We start from the raw sequence: 22,887 nt of genomic DNA on the forward strand, positions 1-22,887 counted from the left end.
AGTATTTATGACAGCTGCTTAAAAATACCATTTGCGGTCGTGAATTTGGTTCTTTCCCGACGCCATCTCTAGTGGGATTGGCTAAATACGTTCTAGCTGGGAGTTCCTCCGGCCTAAATCTTCGTACTCTGGTCGTTCAGATGGCTCTGGGTGACCTTGTGACCTTCCTTGGAAATAATGTCCAAACCAGTTATTCTGTTACTGAGGTTATGCCGCCCTTCTGGAAAGGTTTCATGAGTTCTCCTCTCTTTTCTCGTGGAGACTCTGGGTATCCTCCCATTTCTTCAATACATGGAACTGTATTGCTTCTCAAACCATGACTGTTTGCTTTTTTGCTCCAAAAGAAAACAATTTTATTTATTTATTTATTTATTAACTTTTATTGAAGTATAGTTGATTTACAATATTGTGTTAATTTCTGCTATACAGCAAAGTGACTCAGTTGTACACACACATATATAGATAGATAGATAAATAGACAGATATATTCTTTTTCATATTCTTTTCCATTATGGTTTGTCACAGAATAGTGAATACAGTTCCCAGTGCTCTACGGTAGGACCTTGTTGTTTATCCATCCTATAGATACTAGTTTGAAGCTACTAATCCCAAACTCCCATTCCTTCCCCGCCCTCCCCTTGGTAACCACAAGTCTATTATCTATATCTGCAAAATAACACAATTTTTAAAAACACATTTGACCCAACATTCTTTGAGGAAGTACCTCAAATGAGTCTGGTGCTTTTAAAGAGGGCAGTTATTATAAACCAGGTCGTGAGCTCCTTGAGAGAGGGGGTTTATCTTTGTTCCCTGCTATGTCCCCAGCACCTCCCACGTGCTAGGAATGAGGTAACTTCTCAAGGGATAAGTACTGAGTGAGTTCATGAAACGGGGACCTCAGATAGCAAGATGTTGGGAAGGCTACAAGTGGACTGAGTTTGGCTTCTGTCCAGAGCTGGGCTGTCCGGTGTGCAAGCTGTGAGTCACACGTCAAGTGTTCAGTAGCCACACGTGGCCTGTGGCTTCCTTACAGGAAAATGCAGATATAGAACATTTCCGTGAGGCAGAAAGCTCTGCTGAGCTGCATTAGTCTAAAAGGGAAAGCATTCACCCTGTTCCACGGAGCAAACACAGAGTTTCATCCCTGCATCCCCATCTTCTGTAGCTCCTCTGTTTCTGTAAAAGGTCTTGAATTTGTACTGATTTTAAGGGCTGTAGAGTAACTCGGCACTGTCTCTCCACTGAGTTATGGGCCATCCAGTCCTGCTTTAAGGAGGAGGCTACGGGATCAAGAGAAGAGGTTTACAATGGCAAAAAACCTGCTTGCCAAAAGGGAGATTCTAGGCAGTGGTTGGCCAACCATAGATGTTGGCACTCGTAATTCCTGGGGAGCTTTTGCAGAATCTAGATACCTGCTCCCTCCCCAGTGTACTGAGTCAGATCTCCACGCGGGAGACCAATTCTTGTGTAATTTGGTAAAATTCACTTAGTACTTCTGACATGCGTCCTTGATCAGTGTGACGAGGAGAAATGAAAAAAAAAATGTGCGTTTTGTTTTATTTCATTTTTCAAACAATGAGGCGGTGTAGGGCATTGGATTAATCAGTGATTTCTATCAGCTAATGATTTGGTAGAAAAATACCTAGTTGAACCTACACACACTTGTGTACCTTTATATTTTTAAATTTCCCATTGGTCTTCCTATTTAAACACTACATAGTCACATTTCTCTAACATTTCTGTTATGCTCTCCAATACCAAATATATACCAAATATATTTTTTATTCAGGACTAGAATTGAGGAGAAAGTCTTTAAATGAGTTTATTTTTGCTAGCCTTACCTGGAAAAGCTTCATCTCAGCATCTGCCTGGTGGCACTTTTCCCAAACTGCAGGCAAACACTTAGCTGGAAATAAATGGTAAACCCCTATCTAAGATGAAGACAGGTGTTTTATTTTTGAACAGTGATCTTTTTTTTAAGTCAAGAATACTATAATAGATAGTACTATAATAATAGTTATTATAGGGATATGTATTAAGGCCTCATGTGCCAAGGCACTGTGTTAAGTGCTTTTTCTGCATTGTCTCCAGTAATTGTCCTAAGAACAGTAAGTGGACTTTTTAGAGGTGAGGAAACTAAGGCTTAGAAACGGTTGGTGACATGTCCGTAGGGACACAGTGAGTCACGGAGGCAAGACTCGAATCCTGACAGCCTCTTTTGCAGGTCCGTGTTCCTAACCACTGTGGCGCACTCCTTCCCATCTGTGTGCCAGTGAGAGGATTCCTAGAAAGCAGATTCCAAGTGTGAACAGAGCACAACACCTGCTCACTTCCCCAGATGATGGCAGAAGGAGAGGAGATTTAGTATGGCAGGTTGTATGGCTGGCTGTGCAGGTGTGTGAGCAGCAGGGCTAGAATGCAGAGGCGGCGACCTCTGCGGAAGGAATTGCTGTTCCGCTCTTCCGTTCCAAGCCAGTTGCATTGTCGCCCTGCTTCTTTCCCCCCGGTAACCACCCAACTGCAGTAGGAATGTCTTCGTTTGTCTGTGTACCTGGTACCCAAGGTGGTCGTCTGGAGCTGCCCTGGCTGGCGGCTGAGCAGTGCTAGGGACTGTGGACTTGAAGCTTCTTGGAATCTGTCCCTACAGCAGGGTCGCTTCTGGATGCGTTTTAAAGGGTGGATAACAATCTCTCCCCTGTATATTCACTTTTTATATATCTGAATAAACAAGGTAAATGCTTTTGAGACTTCTGTGGAATTTCCTCTGAAAGTAAATTTGGAGTTTATTAACTTGACACCTTGTTGGTAAGGTTTGAAGCAAGCAAGGGAATCTGGATGAACTCTGACTTGTCAGGTCTAAGAACATGCAGGGATGCTGCAAAATAAAGTCAGGGACTGGGTTGGAGTTTTAATATGTAATTGTATTACTTTTTTCATTGTACATCCTTGAATAAGTTACTTTAACTGTTACGTCTGGTTCCTAAACAGTAAATCACTTGATTTTATGTTAATCGGTATACCTGTAGAAAATTAGCTACAAGGTGGGTCGTCGTTTACCCATCCATTTCCTCATTCATTCAAATATAATTAAGTTCCTACTTTAGGCCAGGTTTTGTTTCCAAGGAAACAAACTTTTCCAGTAATGTAGAATTCACTTATCCAGCAACTGTTTACTGAGTCCCTACTTCATGTTTTATTTCTGAGGGATATACAACAAGAGACAAAACACCCCTTATGACATTTTAGTGGGGGAGAGAGGATGGATGGATGGATGGATGGATAGATAAAAAGCATAAGAGATAATGTTAAATGCCCTGGGGAAAAAATAAGAATGGAAGAGAGTGTTTAAATGGGGGGGGGGGCGTTACTCTATTATTGGGAGTCGATAAAGAAAGCCCCGTCGTAAGTTGGTGTCATTTAGCCAGAGACCTAAGGCAGGGGGGGACCTTTCCGGGTAGAGGGAAAGGCCGGTGCAGAAGTCCTGAGATGGGCTTGTGTGTTGAGGAACAGCACCAAGACTAGTGTGGCTGGAGCTAAGTGAGTGAGAGGGAGAGTTGGAAGAGAGGGGCTTAGGCAGGAAGTGGGCACCGGACGACCTGGGACTGTAAGGGCACTGTGAGGACCCTGGCTTTTACTCTGAGTGAGACGCTCTGGTAAAGGCCGAATAATGCCCTCCCCCACTCCATCACTGGAACCTGAGAACAGGCTAGTTTGCATGGTAAAGGGACGTTGCCAGTGCAAGGTCGCATCTTGAGGTGGGGAGATTATCCTGGGTTCCCCAGGTGAGCCCAGTGTAATGGTGAGGGGCCGTCAGAAGACGGCGAGAGGGCGGGGGACAGCAGCAGGTGTGATGACGGAATCACGAGGCTGGAGTCGCGTGTGGAAGGGGCCGTGAGCCGAGGGCTGTGGGCAGCCTCCAGAAGCTGCAGGAGGCCAGGGCATGAATTTTCCCCTGAAGCCTCCAGAAGGAAGGCAGCCCTTCTGCTTTCATCCAGGTGGTGGCAATGGTTAGGGTCTGGGTGTGTTTCAGAGGCAAAACTAGTGGGAACTGTGAGGATTTGGATGAGGAGGATAGAGCGCGGAGTGACTGAGGTTTGAGGGAATGAAAAGGATGTGGGGACGATGGTGGGAAGGGGGGCTTAGGGCGTTGGAGGACAGGAGCTGAGCTCGGGGCACCTTCAGTTTGAGACGCTTTTTGGATATCGAATCAAGAAGGCAACCGGATGTTAGAATCTGCAGTTCAGAAGAGAGGTCTGGCGGCACAGTTGTGGGCATCGTCAACATAAACATAATGCCACGCATTGGATGAGGTCCCTGGGACGTGACCGTAGAGGGCAGAAGATAGAGCCGTGAAGCGCCCTGGTTCCTAAACCCCAAAGCCAGACGGCAGGATCAGGGACCTTCAAGGGTCGGGCTGGCTCTTAGGCCGGTCTCTGTGGCCAAGTCAGGGACTGTGGCCTCCCCATGTTAATGCAGTGAGAATGCTTTGGCTTCGTAGGAGAAATGTTTTCCTGACACGTGCAGCTAACTCTGCCAGTGAAGGGGTGAAACAGACAGGATTGACATCTTCTGCTGAGCCTGCCTGAATCCAGAAGTGTCTCTCGGACCAGCCCGTCTCTCTTTCTATCAGTAAAGATGGCACGGTGCCTAACTGAAGTGTCAGCCCCGTTCAATGAGCAGAAGAAGTAATCAGTGCAGTGGAGACAAGGCCTGCGTTGGTGGGGGATGAGGGGAGACAGACAGCCTGACCAGTCCTCAGAGCAGCAGATAAAGCCCCCAGGTAGATAGCCTAACGGTGATCTCAGAGCCGGCGGCTCCACGAGCAGTAGATTCTATTCCGATTTTGTATTTTCTCACTCACATATGAGACTTCTGAGTCTTACAAGCTGAAGATGTGAAGTGTATGTTTTTACCTGGTCTCTCCTTGCTAAGTTTTCCAGGATTCCGTTACTTGCACTTGGTGGAGTCATTTCTGGTTTCTTGGCTTCTAGACAGTCCTGGGACCTCTTCTCCTGCATTTGGCAGCCAGATAATTAATTGCCTTTGGAGAAAGAAGGGAGTCGTGTTGGTCAGCCAGGCATGCAACAAAGCAATGTTTCTAGATGTCAGAACCTTATCTGCAGCAATTTTCACAGCGTATGGAAGGGATGCATGCGTCGCTACACACACCTGGGCCTTGCTGGCTTAGTCTCCTACTCTCTGCACCACTAATCAATAGCAGTTTGTATTACAGAAATATGAGAAGCTTATGTATTGTTTCTAGCAGATTTGTGAGGAGTGGAAACAAATACTAATCCCACTCAGAGAGTAAGTGGTGTCATGAGTTGTGAGTTTCCTTCTAATTGTGTTCTCCAGGGTGAGCAGAATTAAGAAAGCGGGGGACACCCATCTCAGGTCCTTCCCGTTACACCTGTTAATCATTTTCTTAATGCTGTTGAGAAGCTAAAGAAAAATACTTCCTCTCCTGTGGCAGGAGAGAAGGAAATACAGTATATGCTCTTTCTGGTCAATTAAGTCGCTGATTATAAATGTCTTATGGCTTCATGTTATTGTCACCCTGTCAATTGCCAGTTACCTTATCCAGACGGTTAAAACATGTTTTAATTTATAGAGTAGGTTATAGTTCATCTCCTCATCACTAGGCTTCAGTTCAAATCTCACTCTCCCAGTTCCTTGCTCTGCGATTGTGGACAAGTTATTTTACCCTCTGTGCCTCCTGTAGAATGAGGGGAATAGTGGTCCCTTCTCATAGTATTGATGTGAGGATTAAAAGAATAATACACATGCACACACACACACACACACACAGTGGATTTTTATACTATTAAACGTTGACTATTTAGAGGCTGAGTACTTGGTGAGAGGCAATGGCTGAGAAAGTCCAAAAGCCAGTCTCCAACACGCTGTGATTCGTTGGATAAAAGAAAGGCTGAGACTTAGCCTGCAGTGGGAAAGGTGAGAAAAAGCAAAGGGGTGTCACAGAAGGGACTTGTGAGGGAAGAGAATTGGGGAGGAGAGGGTGAGAGCTCCACGTGGCCAACACGCGTGCAGACAGGAGGTCTGACAAGAAGGGTTTCACTGCTGTCCTTTCAGTCCCGTCGTCATCATTCTCCTGATACACGTTTGATTTCACAAATGATTTCCCAAGCTCTTCCCCTTTTGTGAGTTTTATAATGGAGGCTGGGAGCAGGTCACCAGGTTCTTGTACTTAGAAAGCTCTGTGGTTAGCTTGTTGCTTGGTTGCTTCATTCACCCATTCATTCATTCACTTCTTGACTTTGGATGTCCTTTGTAAGACTGTGAACTTGTCCGAAGTAGTGAATACTTAGGAGGGCTGGCTCTAGCTCCCTTCTCCATCCCATGGTAAGATCTTAAACTGCCTCCCGGCAGGAGATAACTTGGTTTTCCAGTGGTTTAATTTCTCACTGTCTTATGTGACCTTTTGTGACACTGCTCTTTTCGTTGACGATTTTTTCCTTCTCCCAGAACTCTTGATAACCACCATTCTAATTGTTTTCATTTTCTGACATTACTGATGTGTGCATACACTGTAATCCTTTTGTCACTTGTCTCCATATTAGTGATTTATGTTTGAAGCCCATTAAATAAATCCATCTTTCTAAATCTTTCTTGTTTTGTTATACATTAAACACATTAAAGATCTAGAACAAAGGGAGACTGTTGTGGACCTGGGCAAACTAGTTTAGCTAGCACGTGAAATCTTTTAACTCTTTTCTTGAGAAAAGATGTAATAGCAGTTACAAAACCATCTCCAGAATAATCAGATACCAAGAGCATGATAAATTAAACAAATTTTTTTCAGTCCAGATTCTCTCTTCTGGATTAGCAGCCTTATATCGTTATCAGAATTGGTTTACTCTGCCTAAATCCTGTTATTTGTGAAAGGTAGAGATAGGTCATGGTCTGTCTGATTAGGTTAAGTAAGAAGTAGTACTGAATTGGCCCTCTTTTCTACTTCTCTTCTTGGTTTGGTTGACATGTCCATCTTAAGACGTATGAATGAAATCAAGACATGGGACAGCATAGTTGAGAGGGTGGTGGGTGGCGTCCAGTGGCCTGGGTCACCATCCTGTCTCCATGCATCCCAAGACAGATGACCCTGAGCAAGTCACTTACCCACATGTTAATCACTGGCCATAGTGATAGCAGCCGGCTTTTTTCCAACTGGGGTGCACTTCCTAGTTCACCCAGATCCTCACCTGAGCCTCTGAATATTCTGGATTAAACAGAAATGGAGAAATTATGTAACAGGGTTATACAGTATTTTGTATATTTTGTTTTCCTTTTAAAATTACAAAAATAAAACACAATGTCAGTATCCTGTGAGTCAGAACAGTTGTAGGCTTTATAAAATTTAGTTTGGAATGCTGCCCGCGGCGTGGTCTGGAGAGCAGTGCACAAGTTTCAAATTACATGATAAACATAATCCCATTTCAAACTCAATTTATGTAGAAAATGTCAAGAATTTGAGACTTTTGGAAGCGCTAGTCCCCTCACTCACATTACTCTTTCTTTTGCTTTTCTTACTACATTGATTTCACTGGCCCCTGTAGACACCTGTGTTTGCAAAGCCCAGGTCACTTCTGGACCCAGACTTGTAACGTGGAAAATGCTGACCACACACAGCAGTCCGGCGAGAGGCACGCCGGGGGTACTTGGTGTAACTTGGTATAACTCACCTTATCATGGTTGTCAGTAAAGCTCTTGGCCTCTCTCTCTGTCCTTTGGAAGAGGTGACTGATCCTGGCTCTGAGTCACCCCCGCCAGAGCCTTCGGGAGAGGGTCCTCAAAGGCCCGGGTGTGGTTGTGGAGTCTGGCGCAGGGCCGTGTGCAGCCGGGAGAAGGGGATGCAGGTCTGCTGAGAGGAGCCAGGAGGGTCACAGGTGCCGGAGCATCTATTTGCGTGTTTAACGTCCCTTAGGATTGCGTATGTTATTATTTTGTTTTTAATATTGTGGCGTTTCTGTGTTGATCCACAGAAGCGAAAAGCATGTAAGAGGAGAAGGCTAAGATTTACTGAGCACGTAAACTGTTCCATTAGGCATTCTATACATAGTTGCTCAGGTAAATCTTGCAACAGCTGTGCGAGGTTGGAGGCTTTCTCCCCATTTTACCGACAGAGACATGAAGCTCTGAGAGATGTAGAGTAACCTGCTGAGGTCACATGGCCAGTTAGATGAGGAGCCAGAACGTAGAACTGCCACAGTCTGGGGTAACTCATCCCGGTTCACTAGGGGTGGAACCATTTGCTGCTTTTGTTCCGTGCCCCCTTCTAGGACAAAGCAAAATACAATCTGTATAAAGAAATAGCACTTTTCTGAAAAAAAGCACTGTAGATTAGATAGTTACAAAGATACATACCTCAGAAGACAAAATTGTTAGTCTGTGAAGTGGTTGCCACGGCCCGTGATATGTTAGCTTAACAAGCACTTTCCTACAGAACTAGAAACTGTCTCGTGTACAAAATTGATTTTGTCAGTTGATCATGAACATTTTTGAAGTTACGTTTAAGCCAGATAGATTTACAGAAATACTTTGGTTTTTTTACACAAAATACCATGATTTATAAAATGGTGTCGTGGACTTCATCTCAGTTCTATATTATAGACAAGGAGAGCTTTTTGGCCACTTTTTTTTTTTTTTTTTATTGCGGTACGTGGGCCTCTCACTGCTGTGGCCTCTCCCGTTGTGGAGCACAGGCTCCGGACGTGCAGGCTCAGCGGCCACGGCTCACGGCCCCAGCCGCTCCGCGGCATGTGGAATCCTCCCGGACCAGGGCACAAACCCGTGTCCCCTGCATCGGCAGGCGGACTCTCAACCACTGCACCACCAGGGAAGCCCTGGCCACTTTTTAAAGATGGCGAAACCAAGGTGTATAGGGAGATTGTGACTTGCCCAGAGCTGCCTTATGGACATGGCTTGTTATTGACAGCATCAGATTTTCAGTTCGGATCTTTTGACTTCAAAAATAAATATTCCTCCAACAGTATATCCATAAATGTATCAATACTGAGCCCATGAAAAGGCATCATTTATCACTAGATGACAGCAGTGGTTCCAAACATATGCCTTAATTTTATTCTTTGGAAAATAAAGAAAATGTGAGGGATAGAGAAGTCTTTCCCCAACTTTGAAGTTTTACCTTGAATTATATTACGTGCGCTCACATTTTATTTCTGTGTTAATATTCCTTCTGCCATACTTCACACAAAATAGCATATCCTGTTCTTTGATTCCCATGGCCTTAGTTGATCATCAAAAATGGCTCCCATGAGGTCTTCCTACATGTTATTTTTTTAACAAGTTGTGTTTTATATATTCTGTTTCAGTGCCTCTTTAGCCCCGGAAAATGCTTTAAGTGTGGATTTAAAAAATGCTAAATGAATTATATTTCTGCCTGGTGAGCTACTGCTTTAAAGGGAGTGGGACGTTGCAACACATAAAACGTTTCCATTCTGTATTATAAATTCCTGGAAGCCCAATGTCACGTTGGGTGTGATTGAACACGTGCATCAATCTTTGTTAACACCAGCTGGTAAAGCATGCCACTGTTTCCAGTGGACCATCCTTTGATTTAATAGGACACTAAATGGATTCTTGCCCTGGGAGAAATGCCGGCAGTGCTGAGCTTCCAGATTTAATTTTTTTTTTAATTCCAAAGGCATATCTGTAAATACAGTTCCTATCACCTGAATACATATATAATATCTTACATTGATGTAGCATCGCCCTTAAAGCGTCTCCTATAATATTAGCCCACCTAAAAAAATAAGTCATGTTCTACTGAGCCAGACCCAAGTGGTATTACATGTGGGAGTGTGAGTTTCTCTTGGGGATGGTATGGAGGGTGGGAAGGGGTCAGGTGGGGCATGAGGGTCTTCATGGTGTCAACACCAACAATTTAGTGACAGACCCCAAATTGTGCCTTGTCACAACGCATCATGGGTTCGCCTGTCTTTTTTTTTTAATTTTTATTGGAGTGTAGTTGATTTACAATGTTGTGTTAGTTTGTGCTGTAAAGTGAATCAGTTAATACATACACAACTGTCCACTCTTTAGATTCTCTTCTCATATAGGTCTTTACAGAGTGCTATCCAGTAGGTCCTTATTTGTTATCTATTTTCAATATAATAGTGTGTCTATGTCAATCCCAATCTCCCAATTTATACCCCTCCCTGCCCACTTTCCCCCCTGGTAACCATAAGTTTGTTTTCTACATCTGTGACTCTATTTCTGTTTTGTAAATAAGTTCATTTGTACCATTTTTTAAGATTCTACATATAAGCGATATCATATGATATTTGTCTGTCTCTGACTTCACACATATGACAATTTCTGGGTCCATCCATGTCGCTGAAAATGGCATTATTTTGTTTTTTTTATGACTGAGTAATATTCCATTATATATAGGTACCCCATCTTCTTTATCCAGTCATTTGTTGATGGACATTTAGGTTGCTTCCATGTCTTGGCTATTGTAAATAGTGCTCTGGTGAACATTGGGGTGCATGTATCATTTCGAATTATGGTTTTCTCTGGATATGTGCCCATGAGTGGGATTGCAGGATCATATGGTAGCTCTATTTTTAGTTTTTTAAGGAGCCTCTATACTGTTTTCCATAGTTGGCTGTACCAATTTACATTCCCCTCAACAGTGTAGGAGGAGTTCCCTTTTCTCCACACCCTCTCCAGCACTTATTGTTTATAGATTTTTTGATGATGGCCATTCTGACCGGTGTGACAGTTAGCCTTTCTTATCTATGTTTATTTAGACCTTTCTGGAATTGTTCATGTTTTCAACCAATACTTTCATAAGTTGACTACCTACTGCAGGACAGCATCTAATGCTGCTCTAACGCCGTTTGTGCTTCGTAAAGTTTTGGGCTGTAGCCTGCCTTCTCATATTGGTAAACAAGCCCATGTGCATTCTTAGCATACTTCAGGGTTTCACGGGCCGCAGTGCTCTCTCCCTGTTGCCTTCATATTTGCTGTTTTAAGGAGGTGGCTCTCCTTGAACAGCACCTATACCATATCATGCCAGGTTCTGACCTCCAGTCTCGTAGATAGTCATTCCTGTAATCTCTTGGGTTTGGAGAGCAGCGGTGAACGAAGTAGACGTAATCCCTGCCCTCATAAAGGGAATCTTTGAAAAAAAACAAGAAAGAGTTGAAAGTGACAAAATACAAATGACAGCTAATACCCAAATCTGCTAGAATGTCAGCTCCATTGTTATCTGTGAGTTTCTATCCTGGAGAGAGGACACCATCCTCTTCTCTCACCTGAGTTGCTCTAAGAGCCTCCTCCCTGATTGCCTACTTCCTACCTGGCTTTTTCCAATCCGTTCTTCATGCAGTGGTCAAGGCCATTTTATAAAATCACAAATTGGATTACATCATTTCTGTGGTTAGAATTCTTAATGTACTTTCTGTGGTTAGAATTCTTAATGTGCTCTGTGGAGCTGTAAGACCCCAGATGATCTGGCCTCTTTTTTTTTTTTTTTTAAGGAAACTGTTACTACAGCCCTTCTATTTATTTGTTTGTTTGTTCACTTATTTATTCATTTATTTATTTTTGACTGCACTGGGTCTTCGTTGCTGCACACGGGCTTTCTCTAGCTGCGTCGAGCAGGAGCTACCCTTCATTGTGGTGCGCGGGCTTCTCATTGCAGTGTCTTCTCTTGTCGTGGAGCATGGACTCTAGGCGCGTAGGCTTCAGTAGTTGTGACTCACGGGCCCTAGAGCGCAGGCTCAGTAGTTGTGGCGCTCGGGCTTAGTTGCTCTGCAGCATGCGGGATCTTCCCGAACCAGGGCTTGAACCCGTGTCCCCTGCATTGGCAGGTGATTCTTAACCACTGCGCCACCAGGGAAGTCCCTGGCCTCCTGTTTTTTATGCTACTCTTCCCCCTCGTTCACTCACAGGCTACTCTAAATGGCTTTCATCCAGTCCCTTTTTTTGGGTGTGCCACGCAGCGTGTGGGATGTGGGATCTTAGTTCCCCGACCAGGGATTGAACCTGGGCCCTCGGCACTGAGAACACAGAGTCCTAGCTGCTAGACCACTAGGGACTTCCTCACCCAGTTCTTTATGATCTTTGCTCTCTGCTTGCAATTTTCATCTCCTGAGTATTTGCAGAGCTGGTGCCTTCAGGTACCAATGCACATGCTTTTTTTCTCAGTGAGCCCTTCCTGACCATTCTCTATCCCAAGAGTTTCCTTCCTGTTATTTTCTACTATGGCGTGTTTTTTTTCCTCATGCATAGTTCTTTTATTAAACAAATATTTATTCACCACTTATGTGTTGTAAGTCTCTTAGGGGAGGTATCAGCGTGTTTGATGGTAGAGAGAAGAGAAGAAAAATCTGTGCCTTCATGGAGATACAGATCCATGATCAGCACAAATTAAATTTTGTGTATGTTAGAAATTTTTTTTCCATATAAAAAATTGGTCCAGGGAATTCTCTGGCGGCCCAGTGGTTAGGACTCTGTGCTTTCATTGCTGAGGGCATGGGTTCAATCCCTGGTTGGGGAACTAAGATACTGCAAGCCTCACAGCGCAGCTAAAAAATAAATAAATAAATAAACAAATAAAAAATTTTAAAAATTGGTCCAACACCATTTCTTTTTCCTATTGAATTGCTTTGGTGCTTAGTCACAAACCAATTTACTGTACAAGTGTGGGTAAATTTCTGGGCTCTATATTATGTTCCAGTTATCGTGCTTTTGTAACAGTACCACATTGTCTTGATGACCATAGCTTCATTAGAAGTTTTGAAATCATATAGTGTAAATCCCCTTTTTCAAAATTGTTTTGGCTATTCTAGGGCTTCCCTGGTGGCGCAGTGGTTGAGAATCCGCCTGCCAATGCAGGGGACATGGGTTCGTGCCCCGGTCTGGGAAGATCCCACATGCCGCGGAGCGGCTAGGCCTGTGAGCCATGGCCGCTGAGCCTGCGCGTCCGGAGCCTGTGCTCCGCAATGGGAGAGGCCACAGCAGTGAGAGGCCCGCGTACCGCAAAAAAAAAAAAAAAAAAAGAAAAAAAAATTGTTTTGGCTATTCTAGATCTTTTCTATATGCATATACATTTTAGAATCAGCCTGCTAGGATTTTTATTGAAATTTGACTGAATTAATAGATCCATTTGGAGAGCGTTTGCATCTTATCAGTAGAGTCTTCTAACTGTGAATGTGGTATATTTCTCCATGTTTAGGTTTTTAAACTTTCTCTCAGCAGTGTAGTTTTTACTTGCCCATATTTTGTTAAATTTATAGTTAAGTATTTTATGTTTTTGATGCCATTGCAAGTGGAATTTTTACAATTTCATTTTTAATTAGTATTTAGAAATGCAGCAGTTTTTTGTAAAACGACCTTGGTTTGTATGGTTTTCCTTATTATACAGTCTTGTAGGGTTTTTTTTGGTTGTTGTTGCTGTTGTTTATTGGTTTGGCTTTTTTGTGTGTGTGTGTGCAGGGGAGTGTCTTCCGTAAGATGTTTTATATGCACAGTCGTGTTGTCTGCAAATAAAAATTATATTTCTTTTTTTCCAATTATTGTTTTTCTTTTTACACTTGCTAGGCCCTTTAATACAGGGTGAGAAGCAGTGAGTAGGAATATCCTTGCCTTATCTTGATTTTAGGAGTAAAGTATTGTTGTTCATCATTAAATGGTTGCTAACTATGTCTTTAGAAAATATTGTGTATCTGGTTGAGTTTCCTTCTATTCCTAGTTTCCTGTTCGTTTTTATGAATGGTTATTAAGTTTTCCCAGATGCTGTTTCTGCATGTATGGAGGTGGTCACGTGATTTTTCTCCTCTGGTCGCCCGACTCCACTGTGGACCCCAGTGATCCTTGCATTCTGGTATTCAAACCCTTGTGTGGTCTCCTCCTGTTGTTCTCTGTGTCCAAGCAAGAACAAAAGAGAAATGATGTCACTTCTGAGGTTAGGTTATAAAAGGCACTGCAGCTTCCATCTTGGGTGTGCCCTCTTGTTCTCTCTTTCATTCTGCCTTGGATCACTTGCTCTTGAGGAAAGCTAGATGCAGTATTATGAACAGCCCTTTGAGGTGAACAGGAAAGTGGATCATCCAGCCCCAGTCAGGCTAGTAGAAGACTGCAGCCCCAAACTGGCAGCAGGACTGGGTCCTGAAAGACCCGATTCAGAACTGTCTAGATAGGCCACTGTCATATTCCCACCCTCAGAAATTGTGTGACACAGCAGTAGGTAACTAATAAATCACATTTATTTGCTAATGTGAATTACATTGATTGTTCACATGTTAAACCAATCTTGCATTTTTATATTGAAGCCCAGTTAATCATACTGCATTACCTGTCCTTTATTTGGTAAAAGCTTTATTGAGATATAATTCATATACCATACGAGTCACTCATTTGAAGTATACAATTCAGTGTTTTTAGTATATTCAAAGAATTGGGGCTTCCCTGGTGGCGCAGTGGTTGAGAGTCTGCCTGCCGATGCAGGGGATACGGGTTCATGCCCCGGTCTGGGAAGATCCTACATGCTGCGGAACGGGTTGGCCCGTGAGCCATGACCGCTGAGCCTGCGCTTCCGGAGCCTGTGCTCCACAACGGGAGAGGCCACAACAGTGAGAGGCCCGCGTACCACAATGAAGAGTAGCTCCCACTTGCCACAACTAGAGAAAGCCTGCGTGCAGCAACAAAGACGCAACGCAGACAAAAATAAATAAATAAATAAATAAGAATCACTGAGTCCTTTATGAAGCCAGTGAAACCCGTAGAGGAACTCTCTCCAAAATGTATATTTTCACATACAAACTTTTTTATATAATTCAAGGAATTTTAAAATATATATCCAAATATATCCATGGACCCTTCAGTGTTGAATTCTCACCCCAATATTCCTTCTGACTTCCTAATCTAGGTTCTGTTAGCTGACTGGTACAAATGTCATTTATGTATATCTCCCAGATTTTCCTCTGAATCACATGCAAATAAAGACAGTGACTGAGCCCAGGATACATGAGTGGCTTGTGCATGAAGTGACAGCTATGGACAGAAAAGAAATCCATCACTCATTTGATCGGTTCTCCTTCAAATCTAGTTCATAGGATATAGCAGTAGATGTTTCTATATAAACTTTAAAAAGTTCTTGGCTTTTTACCCCTTGCATTTAAAAGGTTATGTGCTACAATGTGAGACAAATAAATCATGGTTCACTACAACGACAGCACTGCAGTCAGTTACATAAATTGCCAGCAAAACACTAAATCTGTCACTTTGTGTGTTCTGACCATTTAACAGTTGGAATAGTGTTGGAAAAGAGGGCTGCCTGGAAACAAAAGAAGCGAGTATAGTGGCAGATGCAATTAGCAAGATCAATGGTTGGTGTTCAGGGTTCATTGTTTGGTCATTTCAGTTGACCCAAGCGAAAGCAATTGCTATCCAAAAGACTTTGCTGGCTATAATTTGCTGTACAAGAATGCAGGAAAGTGAGTTGCCCAACTTTACAACATCTTTGGAGTGTGTTATTTCTCAGCTTACTGTGTTCCTAGGGCAGTGACCAAAAGATCAAGCTTGTTCTTTTCATTCATTCTTTTAATTGATATTCCACAACTTTTGCTCACTTAGTGTACCTTTTTTTTTAAAGCAATTTTTATTTATTTATTTATTTATGTTTTGGTTGCGTTGGGTCTTCATTGCTGCGCACGGGCTTTCTCTAGTTGCAGCGAGTGGGGACTGCTCTTAGTTTTGGTGTGCGGGCTTCTCATTGCAGTGGCTTCTCTTGTTGTGGAGCATGGGCTCTAGGTGCACGGGCCTCAGTAGTTGTGGCTCATGGGCTCTGGAGCACAGGCTCAGTAGTTGTGGTGCACGGGCTCTAGAGCACAGGCTCAGTAGTTGTAGCGCACCGGCCTAGTTGCTCTGTGGCATGTGGGATCTTCCCGGACTAAGGATTGAACCTGTGTCCCCTGCGTTGGCAGGCAGATTCTTAACCACTGGACCACCAGGGAAGTCCTTGCTTAGTATACTTTTTAAGTTTTATCTCTTCACCGACTTCCTTAACAAAAATCTTCTGGTCTTTGTTTGAATCCTTCATAACAGGACTGTGCGCCTCAATTTATCACACCTTTTTTTCTTCAGACTGGCATATTTTACACTGTCAAATGATAACCCCAGGAGGACTACTTGAACTGTAGCAAACGCCACTCTGAATAGCATTGCATTTTCTGTGTTAATAGGATTTTTATAACTTTTCATTTGATTGTCTTAAATTGATCAGTTTTTATCAACGAATAAAGTTGAAAATGTGTCAGTAACGATAATGATAGTAACAGCTACCTTTTATCAGTGCTTCTTTCTCCTAAATAAGATATTTAATCCTACATGAGGTATTTAAAGCCACTTTCAAGTCCATTGATGTAAGAATGGTTAAATAGACTGGTAGATTACGAGAGGTGCTTACAACAGCACAGTATGAGGTTGAATTTACAGGGTGAGTCCAATTACAGAGAACATTTACATAGCTACATAAAAATGAGTTAATCAAAAATTACTGATTAATGTCTTTCGGATTCTAGGCCATTTTTATTTTTCTATTTCTAAATTTTTGAAAATTTCTGCAGTGTATTTGTGTTAGCTTTAATACTATATAAACTTAGTTTTTACTGAATAACATAATAATAAACTACCCTAAAATCTGGTGGATTAGAACAAAGCTGTTTTATTCGCTCATACTTCTGTTGGTGAGATCCGTCTCAGCTGATACTTACTCAGCTCCGTTAGGTATCTGGGGTTAGCTGCGGGTTGGTTGATGGCTGGTGATCTAGGCTGGTCTCACTCACAGGCCTGGGGCTGGCAGGCTGTCAGTCAAGGCTCTGCAGTGCCTGTATGCACAAGTACTTTCCAAGTGTCTTCTTGGTTCATGTTTGCTAATCTCCCATTGGCCAAAGCAAGTCACGTGACTAAGCCCAGAGTCAATTTGCAAAGGACTAAGGGCATGGTTACAGGAAGGGGGATAATTCAAGCCATTTTTGGAAGCAGTCTTAGACATGAACAGTGAAATACATGCCATTAACAAAATTAGAAGAAACCCCCTAACTAACCTCAAGTCCTGACATAGCCTCCGAGAGTCATAGTATCTTCGTTTTAATGACTTTAATGGTCTCCTTACCTTTTCATTCTTTTGTGGCTGTGAAGAGTAGGGAAGAGAGTCTTGAGCAGGTAAACTCACATACAGTTAGTTTTTCTCTGGTTTTCTAGCCTTCATCCCCCCATCACTCCCATCCCTACTCTGAGTAGCCAGGAGATTGGGCTTGTCCATTCACTTTTCTTCTTCTTTGAAACTTTATACTCTGCACAGAAGACAGCCAGTAGAATAGACTTAAGGGGACCTTCAAGATGGTGGAGGAGTAAGACGTGGAGATCACCTTCCTCCCCACAAATACATCAGAAATACATCCACACGGGAAGAGTAAGACGCGGAGATCACCTTCCTCCTCACGGATACACCAGAAATACAGCTACACGTGGAACAACTCCTACAGAACACCTACTGAACGCTGGCAGAAGACCCCAGACCTCCCAAAAGGCAAGAAACTCCCCACATACCTGGGTAGGGCAAAGCGGAGAGATTCCCGCACAGAGGATCGGTGCCGAGCGGCACTCACCAGCCCTAGAGGCTTGTCTGCTCGCCCGCCGGGGCGGGCGGCGCTGGAAGCTGAGGCTCGGGCTTCGGTCAGAGCGCAGGGAGAGGACTGGGGCTGGCGGCGAGAACTCAGCCTGAAGGGGGCTAATGTGCCACAGCTAGCCGGGAGGGAGTCCGGGAAAACTCTGGAGCTGCCGAAGAGGCAAGAGACTTGTTCTTCCCTCTTGGTTTCCTGCTGCGCGAGGAGAGGGGATTAAGAGCGCTGCTTAAAGGGGCTCCACAGACGGGCGCGAGTCGCGACTGAAAGCGCGGAGCCCAGTGACGGGCGTGGGACGCTGGGGCTGCTGCTGCCGCCGCCAAGAAGCCCGTGTGCGAGCGCAGGTCACTGTCCACACCGCCCTTCCGGGAGCCTGAGCAGCCCGCCACTGCCGGGGTCCCGGGATCCAGGGGCGGCTTCCCTGGGAGAACGCACGGCGCGCCTCGGGCTGGTGCAACGTCACGCCGACCTCTGCCGCTGCAGGCTCGCCCCGCACTCCGTGCCCCTCCCTCCCGCCCGGCCTGAGTGAGCCAGAGTTCCCGAAGAGGCTGCTCCTTTAACCCTTTCCTGTCTGAGCGAAGAACAGACGCCCTCCGGCGACCTACACGCAGAGGCGGGGCCAAATCCAAAGCTGAGACCCGGGAGCTGTGAGAACAAAGAAGAGAAAGGGAAACCTCTCCCAGCAGCCTCAGAAGCAGCGGATTAAAGCTCCACAATCAACTTGATGTACCCTGCATCTGTGGAATACATGAATAGACAACAAATCATCCCAAATTGAGGAGCCAGGAGTCAGTACTGTGCCTCTGAGGTGGGAGAGCCAACTTCAGGACACTGGTCCACAAGAGACCTCCCAGCTCCACATAATATCAAACGGCGAAAATCTTCCAGAGATCTCCATCTCAACACCAGCACCCAGCTTCACTCAACGACCAGCAAGCTACAGTGCTGGACACCCTATGCCAAACAACTAGCAAGACAGGAACACAACGCCACCCATTAGCAGAGAGGTGGCCTAAAATCATAAAAAGTCTGCAGACACCCCAAAACACACCACCAGACGTGGACCTGCCCACCAGAAAGACAAGATCCAGCCTCATCCACCAGAACACAGGCACTAGTCCCCTCGACCAGGAAACCTACACAACCCACTAAACCAACCTTAGCCACTGGGGACAGACACCAAAAACAACAGGAACTACGAACCTGCAGCCGGCAAAAAGGAGACCCCAAACACAGTAACATAAGCAAAATGAGAAGACAGAAAAACACACAGCAGGAGAAGGAGCAAGATAAAAACCCACCAGACCTAACAAATGAAGAGGTAATAGGCAGTCTATCTGAAAAAGAATTCAGAATAATGATAGTAAAGATGATCCAAAATCTTGGAAATAGAATAGACAAAATGCAAGAAACAGTTAACAAGGACCTAGTAGAACTAAAGATGAATCAAGCATCGATTAAAAACACAATAAATGAAATGAAAAATACTCTAGATGGGATCAATAGCAGAATAACTGAGGCAGAAGAACGGATAAGTGAGGTGGAAGATAAAATAGTGGAAATAACTAATGCAGAGCAAAATAAAGAGAAAAGAATGAAAAGAACAGAGGACAGTCTCAGAGACCTCTGGGACAACATTAAACGCACCAACATTCGAATTATAGGGGTTCCAGAAGAAGAAGAGAAAAAGAAAGGGACTGAGAAAATATTTGAAGAGATTATAGTTGAAAACTTCCCTAATATGGGAAAGGAAATAGTTAATCAAGTCCAAGAAGCACAGAGAGTCCCATACAGAATAAATCCAAGGAGAAATACGCCAAGACACATATTAATCAAACTGTCAAAAATTAAACACAAAGAAATCATATTAAAAGCAGCAAGGCAAAAACAACAAATAACACACAAGGGAATCCCCATCAGGATAACAGCTGATCTCTCAGCAGAAACTCTACAAGCCAGAAGGGAGTGGCAGGACATAATTAAAGTGATGAAGGAGAGAAACCTGCAACCAAGATTACTCTACCCAGCAAGGATCTCATTCAGATTTGATGGAGAAATTAAAACGTTTACAGACAAGCAAAAGCTGAGAGAGTTCAGCACCACCAAACCAGCTTTACAACAAATGCTAAAGGAACTTCTCTAGGCAAGAAACACAACAGAAGGAAAAGACCTACAATAACGAACCCAAAACAATTAAGAAAATGGGAATAGGAACATACATATCGATAATTACCTTAAATGTAAATGGACTAAACGCTCCCACCAAAAGACACAGATTGGCTGAATGGATACAAAAACAAGACCCATATATATGCTGTCTACAAGAGACCCACTTCAGACCTAGAGACACATACAGACTGAAAGTAAGGGGATGGAAAAAGATATTCCATGCAAATGGAAACCAAAAGAAAGCTGGAGTAGCAATTCTCATATCAGACAAAATAGACTTTAAAATAAAGACTACTAGAAGAGACAAAGAAGGACACTACATAATGATCAAGGGATCGATCCAAGAAGAAGATATAACAATTGTAAATATTTATGCACCCAACATAGGAGCACCTCAATACATAAGGCAAACGCTAACAGCCATAAAAGGAGAAATCGACAGTAACACAATCATAGTAGGGGACTTTAACACCCCACTTTCACCAATGGACAGATCATCCAAAATGAAAATAAATAAGGAAACACAAGCTTTAAATGATACATTAAACAAGATGGACTTAATTGATATTTATAGGACATTCCATCCAAAAACAACAGAATACACATTTTTCTCAAGTGCTCATGGAACATTCTCCAGGATAGATCATATCTTGGGTCACAAATCAAGCCTTGGTAAATTTAAGAAAATTGAAATTGTATCAAGTATCTTTTCTGACCACAATGCTATGAGACTAGATATCAATTACAGGAAAAGAGCTATAAAAAATACAAACACATGGAGGCTAAACAATACATTACTTAATAACGAAGTGATCACTGAAGAAATCAAAGAGGAAATAAAAAAATACCTAGAAACAAATGACAATGGAGACACGACGACCCAAAACCTATGGGATGCAGCAAAAGCAGTTCTAAGAGGGAAGTTTATAGCAATACAATCCCACCTTAAGAAACAGGAAATATCTCGACTAAACAACCTAACCTTGCACCTAAAGCAATTAGAGAAAGAAGAACAAAAACATCCCAAAGTTAGCAGAAGGAAAGAAATCATAAAAATCAGATCAGAAATAAATGAAAAAGAAATGAAGGAAACAATAGCAAAGATCAATAAAACTAAAAGCTGGTTCTTTGAGAAGATAAACAAAATTGATAAACCATTAGCCAGACTCATCAAGAAAAAAAGGGAGAAGACTCAAATCAATAGAATTAGAAATGAAAAAGGAGAAGTAACAACTGACACTGCAGAAATACAAAAGATCGTGAGAGATTACTATAAGCAACTCTATGCCAATAAAATGGACAACCTGGAAGAAATGGACAAATTCTTAGAAATGCACAACCTGCCAAGACTGAATCAGGAAGAAATAGAACATATGAACAGACCAATCACAAGCACTGAAATTGAAACTGTGATAAAAAATCTTCCAACAAACAAAAGCCCAGGACCAGATGGCTTCACAGGCGAATTCTATCAAGCATTTAGAGAAGAGCTAACGCCTATCCTTCTCAAACTCTTCCAAAATATAGCAGAGGGAGGAACACTCCCAAACTCATTCTACGAGGCCACCATCACCTTGATACCAAAACCAGACAAGGATGTCACAAAGAAAGAAAACTACAGGCCAATATCACTGATGAACATAGATGCAAAAATCCTCAACAAAATACTAGCAAACAGAATCCAACAGCACATTAAAAGGATCATACACCATGATCAAGTGGGGTTTATCCCAGGAATGCAAGGATTCTTCAATATACGCAAATCAATCAACGTGATACACCATATTAACAAATTGAAGGAGAAAAACCATATGATCATCTCAATAGATGCAGAGAAAGCTTTCGACAAAATTCAACACCCATTCATGATAAAAACCCTGCAGAAAGTAGGCATAGAGGGAACTTTCCTCAACATAATAAAGGCCATATATGACAAACCCACAGCCAGCATCGTCCTCAATGGTGAAAAACTGAAACCATTTCCACTAAGATCAGGAACAAGACAAGGTTGCCCACTCTCACCACTCTTATTCAACATAGTTTTGGAAGTTTTAGCCACAGCAATCAGAGAAGAAAAGCAAATAAAAGGAATCCAAATTGGAAAAGAAGAAGTAAAGCTGTCACTGTTTGCAGATGACATGATACTATACATAGAGAATCCTAAAGATGCTACCAGAAAACTACTAGAGCTAATCAATGAATTTGGTAAAGTGGCAGGATACAAAATTAATGCACAGAAATCTCTGGCATTCCTATATACTAATGATGAAAAATCTGAAAGTGAAATCAAGGAAACACTCCCATTTACCATTGCAACAAAAAGAATAAAATATCTAGGAATAAACCTACCTAAGGAGACAAAAGACCTGTATGCAGAAAATTATAAGACACTGATGAAAGAAATTAAAGATGATACAAATAGATGGAGAGATGTACCATGTTCTTGGATTGGAAGAATCAACATTGTGAAAATGACTCTACTACCCAAAGCAATCTACAGATTCAATGCAATCCCTATCAAAATACCACTGGCATTTTTCACAGAACTAGAACAAAAAATTGCACAATTTGTATGGAAACACAAAAGACCCCGAATAGCCAAAGCAATCTTGAGAACGAAAAATGGAGCTGGAGGAATCAGGCTCCCTGACTTCAGACTATACTACAAAGCTGCAGTAATCAAGACAGTATGGTACTGGCACAGAAACAGAAAGATAGATCAATGGAACAGGATAGAAAGCCCAGAGATAAACCCACGGACATATGGTCACCTTATCTTTGATAAAGGAGGCAGGAATGTACAGTGGAGAAAGGACAGTCTCTTCAATAAGTGGTGTTGGGAAAACTGGACAGGGACATGTAAAAGTATGAGATTCGATCACTCCCTAACACCATACACAAAAATAAGCTCAAAATGGATTAAAGACCTAAATGTAAGGCCAGACACTATCAAACTCTTAGAGGAAAACATAGGCAGAACACTCTATGACATAAATCACAGCAAGATCCTTTTTGACCCACCTCCTAGAGAAATGGAAATAAA

General features: G+C 42.8%; 1 protein-coding gene across 4 annotated transcripts in view; it reads left to right on the forward strand.

The window, feature by feature from the left end:
• RSU1 (Ras suppressor protein 1) overlaps positions 1-22,887 on the forward strand; it is a gene marked incomplete at both ends in the record, with an annotated part of 196,290 nt that overhangs the window by 53,287 nt on the left and 120,116 nt on the right. The window lies entirely within an intron of this gene.

The sequence above is a fragment of the Hyperoodon ampullatus genome (assembly GCF_949752795.1).
Source record: "Hyperoodon ampullatus genome assembly, chromosome: 3".
Classification (NCBI taxonomy): domain Eukaryota; kingdom Metazoa; phylum Chordata; class Mammalia; order Artiodactyla; family Ziphiidae; genus Hyperoodon; species Hyperoodon ampullatus.